The sequence below is a fragment of the Lutra lutra genome, chromosome 3, assembly GCF_902655055.1.
Source record: "Lutra lutra chromosome 3, mLutLut1.2, whole genome shotgun sequence".
In the NCBI taxonomy this organism is placed as follows: Eukaryota; Metazoa; Chordata; class Mammalia; order Carnivora; family Mustelidae; genus Lutra; species Lutra lutra.
The window spans coordinates 65,313,054-65,325,015 of record NC_062280.1 but is presented as its reverse complement, the minus strand read 5'-3'; positions in this window follow the sequence as shown (position 1 = coordinate 65,325,015).

Below are 11,962 nucleotides of genomic sequence, written 5' to 3'. Positions count from 1 at the left end.
ATCCTTAGGGTTGAAAAGGGCCTTAAAAGTAACTCAGTTATATATGATGACATGAGGATAGCACGACATAAAACTAAACAAAATCAAGATATGAAACTATATATACAACATGGCCCTTGTATATGTATATATATGTGTGCTCTGTGTGTGTGTGTGTCCTGGGAAGGTATCTATCACAATGTGATAAGGTTATCTCTGGGTAATAGGATTACCATTGCTTTCAGTCTTTCTTACACTTACCCACATTTCCCAGATTTTCTTTATTAAGCAATACCAGATTATAGGAAACACTGGAGAACATTGCCTTAAAAATTTTCAGACTTGAATTCTATAATAATGCTATTAATTATCAATAGCATGCTAGAATAACAACATGTTAAAAATGAGAGAACTAAAAAGCTTAGCTTCAATTTTTCCTTTCTAGGAGGCTAAGTGAAAATGATTTATTACAAAACAAGGGAATAAGCCAATGCAGCAGAAGACACTGAGGTGAGGCGGGAAATAAAACAGCCCCGCCCACCCCCCCCCAAATTTGAAGAAATTCCTAGGATAACAGACATGCAAATAGTCATGAGAAGTAATCCCCTTAGAAAGGAACACAGGCTGAGAAGGCCAGCTCACTTTATCCTATGGGAGAAATAAAGAATTTAGCTCATTTGTCTGTAAATGTCAGTTTCAAAGGCTAGTGTTATTGACACATCCATTCACTCAACACCTATTTCTTAAGCACCTATCATGTGCCATTGTTATGCTAAGTGCTGGGGACACAATAGTGAGCCAAAAAAATCCTGTTTTTATAGAGCATAAGAAGACAACGACTATTATCTCCTCTAAACCTCCCTTACCTCCCCCTCATGTTATATAAATGAAATCTTTGCTCCTTGTTATAAATTAGGAAGTTCAGCGAGTTTGCATAACTTGCTCAAGGCTGCTGACTGGCAAGTGCCAGGGCTAGTATTCAGATTTGGACTTGAAACCTGTGCTTTCTTTGCTCTGCTCAAAGTAGCCTTTTTTCTTCAGGGGGTAAAAAAAGTCCTTGCCAAGAAATTTGCTTTCTTAGAATTGTATGCTTAGCAAAAACGGGGAGGAAGATAATTTGGAAAACCCTCCTGGCTGGCCGTTCAGCGGATGATGTGTCTGGGTAAATCTGCACCTGATGGTCTGTGACAATCGGCTCGAGTACAGATGGGCACTCAGCAGAGGATGCCGCGTCCCGCGTCCTGAGTTACAGCCCTGCTTCCAGAAATGTCTGCTCAGCATAAGTGCAAATTGAAAATAAACTTGTAAACCATCGTCAGTGATGTAGCTCAGAGACTTTATGGGCTGAAGTGTTTTTAAAGTTGTTTTTCATTACAGTCTGCCCTTTTTCAATGGGCAGAATTCATTTTCTCCTCTTTAAGTGTGCTCAGTGAGGGGAAAACAGATCTTGAAAGGAAGAGGTAGGTCTGATTTCCTGGTGTTGCACATGAAATGCATCCTATTCTTGAAAGCTGGGATCATCTCTTTCTCTCCCCACCGCAGGCCTTGGGGCTTCTCTAAAAGTCCATCATGCTCAGGTGAGCTGCTCCGAGGTACTCAAACTCTGTATCCAGCCAGAAGAGAGCTGCTGGGAGAGGAGAGTCCACAGTCACTCTGATGGGATGTTTAGTGTGGGCCCCTGAGCCAACCTCTGCTTTGGTTTACACAGTGGTTTTAGGTTTTTGACTCTGAAACCAGGACTTCTCAGTTTTAATCCTAGCTCATCTCTAACTAGCTCTGGGACCTTTGATTAACTACATAATTTCTCTGTGCTTTGACTTCCTGTGAAGTAGGAATATTATCAATAGCCCCTTTGTAGGATTTTAACAGGAACTAAGTGAGATAATCTATGTTAGATTATATACATGGATAGGCCATAACAATGCCTGGCAAAAGGTTTGAGTTATTTGGGGTTTTATGAAGCGATTTCCTCCCCAGTGATTTCTTTTCACCATGCCTTCCTATCCTTAAAATAATTTGCTCCAGGATTTCAATACAAGATTTCCCCCTCGAAGGCCAGTATGATCTGTTTTACATGTAATTGACTCTGGATTCTAAAAACAATCAGTTTTCATTCCTAGTCTGTTCTCCCTAGGTCAGACACTGTGTCCTGTCAGGGGAGGAAGAATTCCTGTCCCCTCAAAGGTCCTTATCGTTGGACTAAGAATCAAATTGACATGAGACAGATTAACAGGGGAAAATAAAATTTAATAGCTTATGTACAGGGGATCCATGCAGACATGGAATTTCTAACGAGAGGCAAAATGAGGTCCATATGCCATCCTGAACTAAGGGGAAGAGGGTAGGATCTGGGACTTTAGAGGAAAGGAACGTACTTCACAGGGTGAAGGGAGAGCCCATGTTCAGTCATCGGATGTTTGTCCTGTCATACAGATGGGCCACTCAGATAACATTTATCTCTGCTAATAAACCTTATTCCAAGACAGACCCCCAATTTGATTCTTCTGTGAGGTTACGGGAGAGGCAAAGTTTTCTCTTGAGCACATAGGCTTTTTTTGTTTGTTTTTTAAAGATTTTATATATTTATTTGAGAGAGAGGGAGCACACATGACTGGGGAAAGGAACAGGGGGAGAAACAGACTTTTTGCTGAGCAGGGAGCTCCATGCAGCCTTGATCCCCGGAGTCAGGGATCATGACTTGACCTGAAGGCAGACGCTTAATCGACTGAGCTACTCAGGCGCTCTGAGCTCAGAGGATCTTGATTCCTTCAGTTCAAAATAATCTTCATGTCAAAGGGGCCCATCTTGGGGCAGCCTGCCCTGGGCCTTTCTAGTCCCCTCAGGAAGAGCAGTCAGTCCAGATGCCTCACCTCTGGTGGGCTTCCTCTCCCTGCTCATGCGAACTCCTTAGACTCAGATGCTTGTGAGGGTGGGTGCCTTTCTCTTCCCACCCCCGCTCTTCCTCCAGCACCTCACAGTACCTGCTAACCTGAAAAACCTGGGTCAAGGATTCTGGCAAGAATTGGTAACTTTCTCAAAGTTTTACATTACTAAGAAGTCTATAATGGCTAAACCAGATGTCAGAAAGGAAAATACTTCCTCTCAAACACAGAAAGTGTAGCTAGTGGTCTATATTAGCTGTAAAGGCTAGTCCATCTCCAGTCTTAGCCCTTACCAAACCTCCTCCATGAGCATCCAGGGCAAGCTCCAGACCCTGGCGGTTCACTAATCAGTAATTAAGAGACAAGCCTGTGTCCTGCCTGCCACTAACCTTAAGAGACTCTGAAAACCGAAGCTAACCAAACCAGTGAAGGAGGGATACCTGGGTTAAGCGTCTGCCTTCTGCTCAGGTCATGATCCCAGGGTCCTGGGATCGAGCTCCACATTGGGCTTCCTACTCTGTAGCGAATCTGGTTCTCCCCCTCCTTCCTGCTTGTGCTTTCTTGCTATCTGTGTCTCTCAAATAAATAAATAAAATATTAAAAAACAAACAATCAACCTGTGAAGGAAAAGAGAGCCTACCCTTTCTTTAAAAATGGGAGCTTCTCCAGGGTCTATCCCAGGCCCATTCCTATCTGCTGCTACTTCTCCTTCCTCTCCTCCCCTCCCTGTACACACCCCATGCTGGTCGATGTCTGGGAGGGGGTGGCCTCCATTCTCTCCTTATCCCTCTCCAAGGCACAGAAGTCTCCTTTGCAGACTGCATATCAAAAGATCAGTTCATGGTGCTGTGCCTCTTTTCACTTGTTTCTTCTTCCTCCTGGCTTGAATACTGGACACCGAGTCTCCATCACTCACGAGAGGAGGTCTGGCCCCTTGCTCTGTCTTTTCTCTCTCCGCAGCTGCCCTGGTTGGCTGCTCCAGGGCCTGTTGCTTCCAAGTAGATCTGACCACCATCTGCTGTTATGGTGATTTTGCCTGCACTTCCTTCTTTCTCTTCATGGTGGTTGGGATGAGCAGGGTCCCAGGCCCTCTCTGCTTTGGGTAGAGACTCAGCCTTTTACTCTTTCTCTCCGCTTCTCCCTCAACCTTTTCTCTTTCTCCCACATAGATGCTGGGCTATGGTGACTGCTGTAGTTGGGCCTTGTTTGCTTAAGCAGAGGGACTTGGGAACAAATGTCTTTTTAAAAGATTGCTCTTGGGGCGCCTGGGTGGCTCAGTGGGTTAAAGCCTCTGCCTTTGGCTCAGGTCATGATCCCAGGGTCCTGGGATCAAGCCCCGCATCAGGCTCTCTGCTCCATGGAAAGCCTGCTTTCTCCTCTCTGTCTGCCTGCCTCTCTGCCTACTTGTGATCTCTGTCTGTCAAGTAAATAAATAAAATCTTTAAAAGATTGCTCTTTGTGGGGCACCTGGGTGGTTCAGTCGGTTAAGCATCTGCCTTCAGCTCAGGTCATGATATCAGGGTCCAGGGATCGAGGCCTGCATGGGGCTCTCTGCTTAGCAGCGAGTCTGCTTCTCCCTCTGCCTCTGTGATCTCTATCCCTCTCACTCTCTCAAATAAACAAAAGTCCTTAAAAAAATGTTCTTTTGTTTCTTTTCTTTCTTTTGTTTGACTGTCAAATACACTTTTTACTGCCATCTCTTTGTCACTCCCTCTAGATCTGATGGATGTGTTTTAGCTGTATTTTCACATGAAGCAAGTAGAAATTTATTAGCTTAGAATAAGGTTGCGATGAACCTCTTGCATTCTTACTTCATAGGACCCATTCACTCTCCTCCTGGGAATAGTTACCTTGTCTATGACTGGGAAGCTACTCTTTCCCATCCTCCATTCATGTCCTTTGGGTGGCACTCCTGTCCCCTGGGGCATATGGCTTAGGTCTGGGCAATCAGAGCATTGTTTTGTCCCACTCACAATGCTTGATTCGGGAACCAGAAACTAATACTTTTTCTGGGACTGTTAAGAAATGTTCTTTTCCACTGGATTTGAGACAGGGGAATGTGATGTGGGAACTTCTGGAGCCATCTTCAATGTAGGAGGACAGCCTGCCTGAAAACGGGGCCTACACACAGGGATATGTTAAGCCATGGATGAATAGAAATAGGGAGGGTGAGCTATAGGAAAGCACCCCTGAAGCCAGGTCCCTCCTTGAACTTTCATTTCAACCTAATAAATTCTGTCTTAAGCCCATTTGAATGAGGTTGTCTGTCACTTGAAATGAAAAAAATGCCAACAAAAGAGAGGAGGTTCAGTTCAAGGCTCTCTCCTTTAGTTTACCAGAGTTTTCATCATTCAGATTTGGGGCCCATCCCCACTTCATCGTAAATGATGTTATGATGTCTTCATCTGTTGTTCCTTATGTTTTTATCTTCCCTGGGATACGGTGAATGAGGCAGGATTTGAGTGTTCCTGGATTTTCTAGTGGCAATATCTTATTCATCCCAATTTGATAATTCTTAGATTCATATTTTCAGACCACACTTTTGGCTTTTATATTTAGGCCCATAAACCATTTTGAGTAAATTTCTGTGTACAGTGTGAAGTGCCAGTCTAAAATCATTTGTTGCATAAAGGTATCCTACTGTTGCAGATCATTTGTAAAAAAAAAAATCATTTTTCCCCAATTGACTAGGCACCATTGTTGACCATCCATGGATCATAAATGTAAGGATTTTTGAAACCTCAATTCCATTGATATATATTTCTATCCTTACACTAGTATCATAACATCTTGATTTGTAGTAGGTTTTAGAATTGAGTGATATAAGGTCTCGGGATTTTTTTCTTCAAAATTGTCTCGGCTACTCTGAGGTCTTTGCCTTTCCATGTAACTCTTAGGATCAGGTTGTCAGTTTAAAAAAAAAAAAAGTCTGCTAGGATTTGGAATATTGAATTTTCTAATACACGTACATGGAGTGACTTTCCATTTATATATTTTTTATGGTAAGAAAAATATTTTATTTTTTTATTATGTTTCAGTCCACTTATTTAGATCATCTCAGTAATTCATTGTAATTCTCCAGTTCTAGAACTTGCCCTTCTTTTGTTAAATTTATTCCTAATTATTCCATTCTTTCTGATGCCACTGTAAACAAATGGTTTTCCAAATTCCATTTTTGAATTGTTCCAACCTTGTTATCATCCAAACTTATTAAGAGAAGAAGAAAATATTTGTATGCGTTGTTAATGGTTTTCATTTCTTTCTGTAGAATCTCTTTAACATCTGGTGTCATTTCCAGAGGACACCAGTTCTTCTGGTTCTAAAGTTCTAAAGAAGAACTTTAATGTTCTTACAAGGCTGGACTGCTAGCCACATATCTCAGTCTTTGTTTATCTAGGCATATTTTGCTCCATTTTTTAAAAAGATTTTATTTATTTATTTGGCAGAGAGAGACACACACAGAGAGAGGGAACAAAAGCAGGGAGGGCAGGAGGTAGAAGCAGGCTTGCCACTGAGCAGGGAGCCTGATGCGGGCCTCAATCCCAAGACCCTAGGATCATAACCTGAGCCGAAGGCAGCCGTTTAAGGACTGAGCCACCCAGGCATACTGGTTTGCTCCATTTTTGAAGAATAGTTTTGCTGGATATAGATTTATTTACTGACTTTTTTTTTTTTTTTTTTTTTTTTTAAGAATTTTGAAAGTCATTGTACTCCCTTCTGGTCTCCACGGTTTCAGCTGAGAAATCAGTCACTAATAACACCATTGTTCCAAGAACTCCTTGCTGAAGTTCAGGATTATCTCTGGTCACACTCTCCTCCCCCACTAGAATTGCAGCTTCAGGCAATCAGAGCTACTGACTGCCTTGGCAGAGCTGCTGATGACCAGTACTGCTACTTTTACTGATAGCCTGAGCAAACAGGAGTTTTCATGTTCTGCTCCAAATCAAGTCAACTCCCTCCAGCAGTGAAGCTCTTCCTTTTCAAGGCTAGCCTCTCCCTGGCAAAATTACCTCCCTGACTGAGCTGGGGGAGAAGAGGAATGAATGGGAACCACCCTATGTTCTTAAATAGAGTTTGAGCAGCTTTTTAATGAATAAACATTCCTCAATGTGTTATTTGCCTTTAGTCCATTTCCAGGACCCTGAAATGGGTATTTATGAAAATTTGAACCAGTTTTCTAGTTGCAATTTTGGGAAAAGAATTTGCCAACCTCTTCACTCTACCACAGGCACTAGTTGGGTGATTTGAATTGCAATAATAATATCCACTTACACATATATTCATATCTTTTATTTTCTTTGACCATTTTTGAATCAATAGGAAATGACTGTTAGTCAAAATCATTCTGTTGTAATTGTATAAAAGCTTTGAAAGTTTGGTTACTCTCTATAATCCACTCACCATAACACCATACTATATAGAAAATTGCCTAATTAATAATCCTTAATCCTCACCAAACTGTAAGGTCCATTTTGGTAGGGACTTTGTCTCCTTTGTTCATCAGCTATATTCCTAGGACCTAGCACAGTCTGATATATTACAAGGTACTTAAACTTATTTTTAAACATTTGCTAAGTAAATGAGGAAATTTCTCCTAATGTTCTTCATCTCATGTAGGTGAGATTGTCCTAAGATAATAGTGAAAGGTCCAGGAAATGTAGAAGGCATTTTAACTAGAATTCAGTACCTAAATAATTGGTCACTGGGGTCTTCTTTATTTAGGAAAGCACTGCTCTGCCCTCAAAATGAGTGGTTATTTAGCTTATTTTGGTGAACCCGACCTAACCTTGTTTTAGAAGGCACTTAGCTAGTAATCATAGTTTTAGGAAGAAAATGTAATAGCATGGGAAAATTAGGAGTTGGAATTTTGATTTGCCTCTGTCAATAATTGGTTGAGTGTCATTCTCTCTAGGCCTCCATTTCCTCATTTAAAGTGATAAAATTGGACTATATTTTTTTGATTTGCAAATATGGCTAAGCAGAAGAATCACTCATTAAGATTGTCCCAAAGTTAGAATTTCCTGTACTTTTAAAAGCTCCAATGATAAGGACTTTTTCCTTTTCCTCTTCCTTTTCTCCTTCCTTCCTTCCTTTCTCTCTGTTTTTTTTCTTTCTTTCTCTTCCTTCCTTTCTTTCTATAGTTACCTACTGGCAAATGGATGGCATTTGAGAATCCCTGGACTAGATGATCTCAAAGTTGCTTTCAGTTTGAAAACTTATCTCTTCCATTCCCCTCAACAAAAGTGCAATTCTCTGGACTGTGTACTTGGGTCATCCCAAACCTCTGTAGGGAGGGTAAGTCTTTGAAGATGTAGTTTATTCGGGCAGCACACGATAGGTTCTGACTTGTTTTTGTGGAGTCACACAGAACCTTGGTTGCATGTGAAATAGGAACTGGATAAAGGAAACTTACATCTTTTTTGGCTGACTGGTGATTGACAGAGGTAGAGAACTGCTAATTATCTAATAAATGAAGCTGGCAGAGTAATTTGATCACTTTTTCTTTTCTGAACCTACAAGTGACTGTCTGCTACTATCTTTGTCATTTCTCACCCTTTAGGAAAATAGCCCTTCCCAGCATGAGTTTATTTTAAAATAAATTGAATAAGGCTTTACATGTAATGAGGGCGTATTGGGCACTGTGCACAGGTCTCTGCTTGACATATTCCACAGTCTGTTTTCCTGGGAATAAAATAAAATAAACTTTGAGAAAAGTGTGGCAGATAACTGCCTAGCCTAGTAAATGTTTTTTGCTCAAACAGAGGCATTTGATTCCTTTTTGTCTGTGAGAAATAAAGACCCAACTAGGTCCCTAAGAGGAAAGCTGAGATCAATGAGATGGTCTAAAATGCTAGTGCTGTGTATGTTGCTAGAAGAGTATGTTTCCCTTACATGCCAAAATCCAGTATTTGCTGAATTAGACTTTCACCAGGCAAACCTATGTGTGTGGTAGAATGCTCCCAAAGTACCAGAGATGTATTGTGTTCTCCAAGTCGAACCCCAGGCTATATTTTCCTATCCATGGATCCTAGTGAACTTGGTGCTTCTTCTAAAAGATAACAATTCTATTTTGAAAGCAGAAAATAATAAATAATTTTAATATACAATTCTCTGCTTAGTGATTTTGTCTTCTTGGAACAATGAACCACTTTGTTTGACAGAAATATCTGATAGTGGTAGTCGTTTTGATTAAATTATAATATGTGCTCTAGCAGAAATGTAATCTATCCACTAAAAATATCATATATAAAGAGAAGAACTGCATATAAAATGTTTATAGCTTTAAGTAATAAAGATCAGATTCAAGATAGTATGGAAAATATTGTTAATATGGAAAAAGAAATAGGAAAATTATTTGAAAGGAATGTATAGAGTAAATAAAAACTGCATTACCATGGTAGGATCTTTTCCTTTTTCATACTTTCTATAAGGTAGTTTTAAAAAATTTAAATATTACAGTGGTTAATTAAAAATGAATGCTGGGGTGCCTGGGTGTCTCTGTCAGTTGGGTGTCTGATTCTTGGTTTCAGCTCAGGTCATGATCTCAGGGTTATGAGATCAAGGCATGCATTGGACTCTTTGCTCATTGCAGAGTCTGCCTGAAATTCTTTCCCCTTTCCTCTCCCTCCCTCTCTGCTCCTCCAACCACTTGCTCACTCACCCTTTCACTTTCTCTCTCAAATAAATAAATAAATAAATAAAATCTTTAAAAAAAAAGAATGTTAATTGAATGAAGATCATCTAAAAGGTCTGAGCACCTCTTCTCTCCTGAGCTCCATTTCCACACACATTCCTTCAACCAAAAGTCACAGAGGGAGGGAACAAGTGCTCATATATGGGGAAAAGAGTTAGGGGGTTGAGCTGATCACAAACTTAATATGGGTCTGGCTGTCCCAAGTTTTGGTGATTTAGGGGTAGTGGACCACTAAGCACATCTACACTATTGTACTAAGTATGAGAGCATCCATATTACAAAGGATATTGACCAAAGATATTGACAAGGAGGAACGCTGACAAATGAATGCTGAAAACATCGCTCCATCTGTTCTCTCAATCTTGCACTTAAGTGGTCATCTATACCTATCCCAATCTCCAGTGCCACTACCTTGAATACCCCATTACCATTACTTACTCTGCTTTAGAACCTTAGAACCTTTTGGTTACTCCCTATATTCTACAGCAAACACTTTCTGATACCATCCTTCAGCCAAATGAACTTTCAAGGCATTTTTTTCTCTTTTGTTCTTTCTCACACCATTCTCTCTGTATAGTGTGTCTGCCCTCTTCTTTGATCAGCTTTTACTCATCTTACTTTATTCAGCTTAATTGTCATCTATTCTACAGCATTTATCACAAAGTGGTAAAAACTCTACAAAGTGACATACTTTCTCATCTACTCTTTCAACATATCCTTTTCATACCACTGTTACATTAGTAATCACAGGATATGCTTCCAATGTTTATTTCCTTTGTACCTGAACACTCAACTTGTCTGAGAGAGTGACCCTACCTTATTAATCTTGGTATACTCCTATTTAATAATTTTTGAAATTGAACAACAATAAATATTTCTTGAGTGAAAAAATAACCATATATCAGTTATTATATGAATGAGTGAATGAATTAATGAACTGTCAACAATTCTTTTCCAGAGTAGTAGAATAGGAACCTCTGCAAATCTGCTCCTCCATGAAATCAATGAAAACCCTGGAAAAAACTGTCATAATAAACTTTCTCAGAACTCTATAAATGAACTAAAGACTTGCAACAATCTGAGGGTTTCTTTAAGAAATATAACTGGGCCTTTGCAAGTCTGGGATTTTAATTTGCCAATCCTATCCACCTCTCCCTAGCTCTGCAGTAGTCTTTAAAAATAACATCCCCACAACTATGGTAGCTATGGAAACCGGAAGCCTACAAGCCAATGGAAGAGATGTAATGGATTCAGAGTACCCCCAAATACCAATTCTTTGGGAGAATAGCTCCAAAGAATTGTCACTCTTTGATCAGAAAACTCACTGAGGGGCTCTATTTTCAGGGCTTGCCTTTATTGAACTTGATACAGATCTCACTCTGTGAAAACAGCCCTATCCACACAGCATTCGTCAAATACAATCAGCGGCAACTGTTTAACATTACAGCTGCCTGAGGCGATGTTACCAGTTGGGAATAATAAGAAATTGACCAAATTCTTAAAATGAAAACCTGGAGATTGAGATGTCCATAGGAGGTTTTGAAAAGTTCTGGCATTTTCCTCAAATTCAAAAAGGTCATACACATACCAGACTGTGCACAATACCCAGGAATGACCTAAGAAGTCCTGCTGGCCATAATTCCGGTTAACTTGGAAGCTCTGTGCAAAGAGGAAGTAAAGGTGAGGGTGAAGTTGTAAACTGCTTGCTGGAGCATTAGTGCACTCATGCTCCTGTCTCCTCGCTCCATGGTACCTCTGCAAAGACTGGAAAACACATTGGTTCAGGGCATTTAAAGACATCTCCATCCAATCACTAGCTGACCACTAACCTCACTGAATAGAGACTTTCATGGCCACACATGATAAAGAATATAGACTTTATAAAGTTACTCCAGAAAAATCAGTAAACAAAGAAATAGTTAACAACTACCACAAAAAACAGCAATAATAATAGACCTGGGGAGGGGACAGAAATTGAATATTCAGAATTGGCAAATTGTATTATTTAAAATGTCCAATTTTCAACATAAAAAGAATATGTAAAGAAACAGGAAAGTATTTCCCATTTAGAGGAACAAAACAGTCAATAGAAACTGTCTTCAAGGAAGCCATGTTGAACTTATTAAAGACTTTAAACTAGCTCGAATAAATACATTAAAAAAACTACACCACATAGAGAGTATTAATAGAGAAATTATGACTAAGAAATAAATAGAAATTATCATCAAGAGTACATGAAGCATTTTCCAGGATAGGCAATATACTTGGCTATAAAACAAGAATTTACATAGATTTAAAATAAATGAAATCTTTCAAAGTATATTTGTTAAGGAATGCAGTTTGATTAAAAATGAACAATAGAAAGATATTGAAAATCATCAAATATTTGAAAATAAAATAATACTCT